This window comes from Rattus rattus, chromosome 4 (genome assembly GCF_011064425.1).
Source record: "Rattus rattus isolate New Zealand chromosome 4, Rrattus_CSIRO_v1, whole genome shotgun sequence".
Classification (NCBI taxonomy): domain Eukaryota; kingdom Metazoa; phylum Chordata; class Mammalia; order Rodentia; family Muridae; genus Rattus; species Rattus rattus.
In genome coordinates, this window is record NC_046157.1 from 76,006,462 (window position 1) to 76,015,413 (window position 8,952).

Genomic DNA, 8,952 nt, shown 5'->3' on the forward strand with positions numbered 1-8,952 from the left:
GAATAGAGGAGCTGGTCTGAGACCCCCAGTTTCAGCATTTGACTGTCTGGTCTGGCCTCAATGGGAGAAGATGTGCCTAACCATTAAAGACTTGAGGCCCCGGGGAACAGGGAGACCTAGTGGCAGAGGGGGTGGGGGTATCCTTTTGGAGACATGGAATGAGGAACTGTGGGAGGACAGAAAGGGAGGGGGCTAATGACTGGACTATAAAAAAAGAAATATCATAAAAACGCTACTCAAGTAAATAAAATATATTAATATGCATGCTTTATATTAGCATGTCTGACATTCCACAGGTCTTTTTATAAGCTTTAGTTCATTAAACAGAACACCATATTTCTTTAATAAAAAAAAGTCTTTTGTTTCTTGAAAGACCAGGTAGAATAAATATAATTATAAAAATAAAATGAGGCCAATGCAGTAATCAAGCTTATAAAAAAGTGAAAATGGAAGGGAAAATGACACATTCTGGTTGAGTCAGAGGGACACTCAGCTGGGAAGGATAAAGTTCTTGTCCTAGGTGATGCTGATGAATATGCAGTATTGTTGATGGTTTTATGGTTTCTGAGCATTACACATAGAAATGAGGAAACCTGGAAATTTTATACATGCACATTTACATATACTCAGAGAAATAATGTATATTATACATATATAATGCAATGACTTATTAAAATGACTGGACTACCTTTTTCTATAACAGCAGTGAAAACCAAACTTCAAAACAGTTTTTCAATAGAAGCTTGTCAGTGAGTAAACAGCATATTTGCAGTGTGTGAACACATGTTTTTTTTGTGCTATTAATTTTCTTATTATATATATATATCATAAAAGAAAATATAGATTGCATAGTAGAATCTATTCTGCCTACATATTAATTTTGATATTATAGATGTACACATACACTTGCATTCATAATAAGTTTGGCATGTTCGATGCATTAAAAACACACATAGTACGAATACACATGATAGTATTAATTACCGCATAAAACAGTAAAGGGTTCCATGGGCTTGTTATATTCATCTTTCCAAAGATTACTGTGCTTCCACACCTCAAAAAGAAAACTAGACTCTACCATTAGTAAGAAGTATTACGGTCTTAGCAATTGCACACTTTCTAAGAAACTGTAATTTTGTGAACGGAGAAACAAATTGTACGTCTAACATTAAATATTTACTAGCAGATAAACAGCCTTCTGTTTCATTAGTAGTGCAAGGAAAAAAACACTCCATTAAACAAACCTATTGGCCACTTTGCTCCTGCCACCTGCCCTTAATCCACAGTATTGTGAGCATCCATCTGTGTGACACAGAGTCACTTGCACTCCTCTGAGCCACACACTTAGAGTTTTAATACTGACCATTTCCTTCACATAGCGTATTTGTTGCCTCCTAAGTAATTTAGATAGAGAACACTTTGACTCAAAGGCTCTATTAAGTTTTACCCTGCCTTTCATGCAATAAGCTAGGACAGAAAGAGATTCAATAACACTAACAAAACTGGCTGCTTATACTTTGTAAAGCCACTGTTTATTGCGTTTGGGAAATTTCATTTAAAATCTTTAAAAATTGTTTTTATTGCTGTTATAGAAATATGTGTGTGGTACAACTTATGTGGTTAAAGGTCTGTGGCTCTAGGTAGAGAGGTACTGTGTTTTCTAATGCCCCTAAGCTAATGCAAAAGTTTCCAAGCTCTAGGAGTATTAGCCATTATTATTTTTTAAAAAGAAAATTGCACTTTATTTTCCAATATAAAAAATAACTTTATTTTTTCAGAAAACAGCATACTGTGTAATTAAGTCCAAATGTTAGAAGACAAGGGTAAAGAAGAGTCTACACTCTTCATATTTTGGAAATAAGACTGTTTTTTAAGAATCTGCCAGTGGAATTTAAGCTTTCTCCATCTCTTTTCAGTCTTCTCTTGCTCACCTCATGCAGAAACACCAATGTTATACATAGGAAATGTCCCTTCAAGTTTTTAGCTAGGGCAGTCTAGAGACTCAAAACAACATAGAACAATGCTATTGTTCTTCGGTTTCCTACCATCACTTGAAGGTAAGACCCTATTGTTGAATATACATACTGAAGACCTAGGGCTTGGAAGAATTAAGCTACAATTGACCTGTCAGCCTCCTCCTTAAGAACTTGAACTTGAACGTTTTGTTGAAATGATTATTAGCCATTATTTTATCACAAAAAATGTGGGAGACAGCCAATGTGATGCTTGTTAAACTGTGAAGATTCTCATCAGATGTGATCACAGAACTCAGAGGGAAAGATGTCCCAAAATAATCCTGTGTCAGGAGAAAAGTTTGTTGTTACTTTGAAAACAACAAAAACACAAACAAAACAAAAAATCGCTTAATGAGTAACCCTTCAACAAGTAATTCTGACACCAGGTTGACTCAGTATTTATTTTGCAGAATAGTTGGACGAGATGAATATTATTACAGAAAATGGGCCAGATGGCATATTTGAAGCCCAGTGGAATAAACCAGATGGAATGCTGCTATTTTGTCCATTTATCTATGAATAGAAAATAGGTAGGAGGATGATCCTGAAGTCTTTTGATTATAATGATCTTCCAAAGGTTTCCTGGTGTTTCTGTGCTTGGTATATAGGCTTGATATAGATATATTTAGATTAAAATACTAAAAGTGACATAGAGAGCATCTAAAGACAGGGTAATGTGTGAAAGGCAGGTGACTCCAATTTTAATAGACTTTCAAATTCAGAAAAACTGAAATGGAACACGAAAATTTAAAAAAAAATCGTAAGGGAAAAGAAACCAGGTTGTTAAAACATTAGCTAACTATTTTCAATCATAATATAGAGTGGGCTTCTCATTAGAGCGTCAGTAAGTATGACTATTTTTTCATTTCAGAGATATAAAAACACTAACCAAGTTAGATAAAGGGCCATTGTGTAACAGTGCAAAGTTCAACACGAAAGGGAACATTTCATGTGTACTATGATTTCTTCATTGGGATGATTTACACTTGTGTGACTTTGTATTTACATCTGAGTCAAGTGAACAGATAGGTTGGGCAGTGAAAGTGTAGGTTAATAACTTTTTAACTGTGGAAAAATGAGGTATATGAAATTATTTTGTTTTTGTTTTACTTTAACTCAGAAACAAACAAATTAACATAACCAATGTCTAGTTAGTCTACTTGCTACAGCAAATTTCCATAGTCTCATAGTCTAGTGTCTAGAACAACAATGTTTCTCCAGCATTCTGAAGGTCAAGTGTTAGCAATCAGTCAGCTTCATTCAGTTTTGGTCAGGTCCTCTTCTTAGTGCTGTGATTACATAGCCTGATTTTGTGCCGACAGATAAAGTGACCTCACAACATCATTTTCTTTTCATGAGGACACTGTCTTAGGATTTCTATTGCTGTGGAAAGACACCAGGACCATAGCAATAAAAAAATGAACAAGCAAAATACATTTAATTTTGGCTGGCTTACAATTTTAGAGGTCTACTCCATTATCATCACAGCAAGAAGCATGACATGGCAGCATGCAGGCAGACGTGATGTTGCAGAAGGAGCTGGGAGTTCTACATCTTGATCCACATGCAACAGAAATGGTAGGTTTAACTTGAACTTCTGAGACCTCAAAGCTTACCCAATAGTGATTTGCACTTCCAAGGTCAAAGCCATGCTTCTTAATAGTGCCACTCCCTGTGGAACTACAGGGGTCATTTTATTCAAACCATCACAGACACTAATCTCATGACTGGAACCCCACATTCATGACTTCATATGATCTATTCCCTCCTCCAAGGGACAATGCTCCATTTTGACCACACTGAGAATTATGGCCTTAAGGTATTTGGAATATAGCAGTGAACTGGAACTCCCATACTGCAGAAGTTCCCTCAACTCAGTATAAATCATGCTCTGGGAGACTCTGTTACATTTTGTTCCATTCTAGTTACCTTTTAAGTGCTGATTATGAGCCATTAAATTGATTTTATGTCTTGTTAATAGTTTACAAACAAAAAAGCACTGGCATAGAGTTTGATAAATTCAAATAATTGTGCAGAAATGTTCATCGTAATCCTAAATAACTCCTCTCCTCTTTTCGACATGTCTGATTACTGAACAACCAGGAGCTGCCAAGATAAAACATTCTCCCTCAGTGAAGTTGATAATAGTTGGATGTCAAATATACAATTATAGTTTATTCTGCTGTTTCTTGTTCTTCTAAGATAAACTTTTGCTTAAATAGTAGCACATGCTATAAAACAGAAAAATCAGTTTGCATCTGAAATGTACAGAATCACTTGCAACAAGAAATGATGTTTTCTTGAGTTAAACCAGCAGAGTGTGATATCCTGTAAGATCTAGCAAAAGAAAGGAGAGTAGATTTTAGACACCAGAGTAGATTTGTTTCACCAGAGTCCAATATTAAGAGAAGATCAAAGAATGGGAACTCCATAGCAAGAAGTGCTTTGGATAATTGAACTTTTACTGAACATTGAGCTTGGGTGTCCCAGATGTCAATGCTATATTTCTAAAGCAACTTCCAAACATTTTCTATAAAGTTGAGATAATACTTATTAAACTCTAGAAGACAATAGTCAATTGTTATAAACTATTATAACTTTCCCACATGATGTAATACATTTTCTTGGGTTTTCACAGGCTTACTCTGAATTCATGGTATTTTGGGATAGAGTATTTTGAAGTACTTTCTGAATGTTTCTGGGAAAAGTATGTGAGTGTGAGTGTGCGTCTGTTTCTGTGTGTGTGTGTGTGTGTGTGTGTGTGTCTGTGTGTGCATAATTGTGACATGAATCTCTTATGCACATTTTGACTGACCGTAGTTAAAGATAACCAATAAGAAATAATTAATAGCATATGTCTTGAAAGTTAAAGAATTTAAAGAAATGCAATTGTCCATTAAAAAGGCTAATTGTGGTTGTTTTATGACTTCTGCTCACTATTTATATCCAATTACCTTGTATTGAAAAATGGATGGTGCGGATTACTAAGGATGTGATAAATGTCCTTTATTATAAATTTTATTTGATCACCACTGTAAACTTTACTCAGGATTATATAGTTTCACAGTTCAATGCTCATTTCTAATCTGCTCATAATTTTTATACCACTTGTAAATTGTTCTAGACTTTGTAATTAAGGGGTTACTTCATACCAAATGCAAGTCTAGGTGCCCCAAAATGCTAGACCTAAATGATCCAAAATCCCATTTGTTGAAGTCATTTAACACTCTCAGATCTAAGTGTTTCTGAATCAACACTGAATAGGTAGGATGCACCATTCTAGGAGAAAAGACAAAGAAATACTGAAAGAGTTGTATTAAATTTTTCCTTTGTCAACTTCACACGTCAAAGCAGGAGGTGGGTTTAGTAAGAAACCAGAATGAATTTGAAGACTAAACAGGTATACGTTAAGAAAATTCAACTGGGGAGCATGTGGACGCCTATGAGGAGGTCAGGCTCAGGGCTGCATGGTCAGGAGAGAGGGGACTCTAAAGGAGATAATGTTCCCAGAACCTCACTGATCCCTGTCCACAGCTCCCTTCTCCTAAACCCCATGGGAGAGACAACTCACCGAACAGAGAGTCGGGCACTCCTGAGACTGCAGGGCAGGAGAGACCTCCAGTATTGTCCACCACTGCCCACATCACTGGTCCAAGAGGAAACTGTATAGGGTGTCTGGGAACAGGAAGATAGGGGCACTCAACACTGCAGTCCAGACACCTCCTTGATCTGAAGGGACCCTGTCAAAGAGCTCCCTGCACACAAATCACGTGGGAGGGAGAGCTAGACCTTCAGAGGGGCAGACACATCTGGGAAGCCAGAGAAGACTACTCTCTGCCCACATTTCTGACTCCAGAGGAAAACGCCTAGCACCATCTGGGCCCACTGTGCACAGATCCCGAGCAAAGGCAGGGCAGTCCCTTCTGGTTGCTGCCCTCACAGAGAGCTGAAACCTGGCTCTGAGAAGCAACTCCAGGCCTGAGACCAGAGGTAAGACCAAATTTTCTGCTCCAAGTGACCTGCCTGGTGGACTCAGGACACACACCCACAGAAACACCTGAAGACCAGTAGACAGGAACGACTACACGCCTGAAAGCAGAACACTCTGTTACCATAACTGGCTGAAAGAGAACAGGAAAACAGGTCTACAGCACTCCTGAAACACAGGCCTATAAGACAGTCTAGCCACTGTCAGAAATAGCTGAACAAGGTAACACCAGAGACAACGTGATGGCAAGAGGCAAGCTCAGGAACCCAAGCAACAGAAACCAAGACTACATGGCATCATCGGAGCCCAATTCTCCCACCAAAGCAAACACTGAATACACAAACACACCAGAAAAGCAAGATCTAGATTTAAAATCATATTTGCTCATGATGATGGAGGACTTCAAGAAAGACATAAAGAACTCTGTTAGAGAAATGTAGAAAAACACAAATAAACAAGCAGAAGCCTATAGAGAGGAAATGCAAAAATTCCTGAAAGAATTACAGGAAAACAAAATCAAACAGGTGAAGGAATTAAAAATGGAAATAGAAGCAATAAAGAAAGCACAAAGGGAAACAACCCTGTATGTAGAAAACCAAAGGAAGACACAAGGAGCCATAGATATAAGCATCACCAACAGAATACAAGAGATAGAAAAGAGACTCTCAGGAGCAGAAAATTCTGTAGAAATCATCGACACAACTGTCAAAGATAATGGAAAATGGAAAATGATACTGGCCCAAAACACACAGGAAATCCAGGACACAAAGAGAAGATCAAACCTAAGGATAATAGGTATAGAAGAGAGTGAAGATTCCCAGCTCAAAGGAACAGTAAATATCTTCAACAAAATCATAGAAGAAAACTTCCCTAACCTAAAGAAAGAGATGCTCATAAACATACAAGAAGCCTACAGAACTCCAAATAGATTGGACCAGAAAAGAAACTCCTCCCGTCACATAATAGTCAAAACAACAAATGCACAAAACAAAGAAAGAATATTAAAAGCAGTAAGGGAAAGGGTCAAGTAACATATAAAGGCAGACCTATCAGAATTACACCAGATTTCTTACCAGAGACTATGAAAGTCAGAAGATCCTGGGCAGATGACATACATACCCTAAGAGAACACAAATGCCAGCCCAGGTAATTGTATCCTACAAAACTCTCAATTAACATAGATGGATAAACCAATATATTCCATGGCAAAACCAAATTTACACAATATCTTTCTACAAATCCAGCCCTACAAATGTAATAAAGGGAAAGCCCAACACAGGGAGGCAAGCTAGACCCTAGAAAAAGCAAGAACCTAATCAATTTGCAACAAAACAAAGAGAAGACAAGCACAAAAATAATCTCACATCCAACCACAAATATAACCTGAATCAACAATCACTATTCCTTAATATCTTTCAACATCAATTGACTCAATTCCCCAATAAAAAGGCACAGATTAACAAACTGGATACACAATGAGGACCCAACATTTTGCTGCCTACAGGAAACACACCTCAGAGACATAGACAGACACTACCTCAGAGTAGAAGGCTGGAAAACAGCTTTCCAGGTAAATGGTCTGGAAAAGCAAGTTGGAGTAGCCATTTTAATATCGAATAAAATCGATTTTCAACAAAAATCATCAAAAAGATAAGAATGGACACTACACATTCATCAAAGGAAAAATCCACCAAGATGAACGCTCAAACCTAAATATCTATGCTCCCAATACAAGGGCACCTACATACATAAAAGAAACCTTACTAAAGCTCAAAGCACACATTGCAACTCACACAATAGTAGTAGGAGATTTCAACACCCCAGTCTCATCAATGGACATATCATGGGAACAGAAATCAAACAAAGACAGACAAACTAAGAGAAGTCATGAACCAAATGGTTTTAAGAGATATTTATAGAACATTCTATCCTAAAACAAAAGGATATACCTTCTTCTCATCACCTCATGGTACTTTCTCCAAAATTCACCATATAATCGGTCATAAAGCAGGCCGCAACAGATAAAGAAAGATAGAAATAATCCCATGAGTCCTATCAGACCACCATGGGCTAAAGCTGGTCTTCAATAACAGTAAGGAAAGAATGACCACATATACAAGGAAGTTGAACAATGCTCTTCTCAATGATAACCAGGTCAAGGAAGAAACAAAGAAAGAAACTAAAGACTTCTTAGAATTTAATGAAAATGAAGGTACAACATACTCAAACTTATGAGACACAATGAAAGTTGTACTAAGAGGAAAACTCATAGCTCTGAGTGCCTGCAGAAAGAACCAGGAGAGAGCATATATCAGCAGCCTGACAGCACACCTAAAAGCTCTAGAACAAAAAGAAGCAAACACACCCAGGAGAAGTAGAAGGCAGGAAATAATCAAACTCAGAGCTGAAATCAACCAAGTAGAAACAAAAAGGACCATACAAAGAATCAACAGAACCAAAAGCTGGTTCTTTGAGAAAATCAAAAAGATAGAGAAACCCCTAGCTAGCCTATCCAGAGGACACAGAGAGTGTGTCCAAATTAACAAAATCAGAAATGAAAAGGGAGACATACAACAGAGCCAGAGGAAATTCAAAAAATCATCAGATCCTACTACAAAAGCCTATCTTCAAGAAGACTTGAAAATCTGAAGGAAATGGACAATTTCCTAGACAGATACCAAGTACATAAGTTAAATCAGGAACAAATAAACCATTTAAATAACCCCATAACTCCTAAAGAAATAGAAGCAGTCATTAAAAGTCTTCCAATCAAAAAGGGCCCAGGTCCAGATGGGTTCATTGCAGAATTCTATCAGACCTTCATAGAAGACATCATACCAATACTATCAAAACTATTCCACGAAATCGAAACAGATGGAGAGCTACCGAATTCCTTCTATGAAGCCAGCATTATTCTTATACCTAAACCAAACAAAGACCCAACAAAGA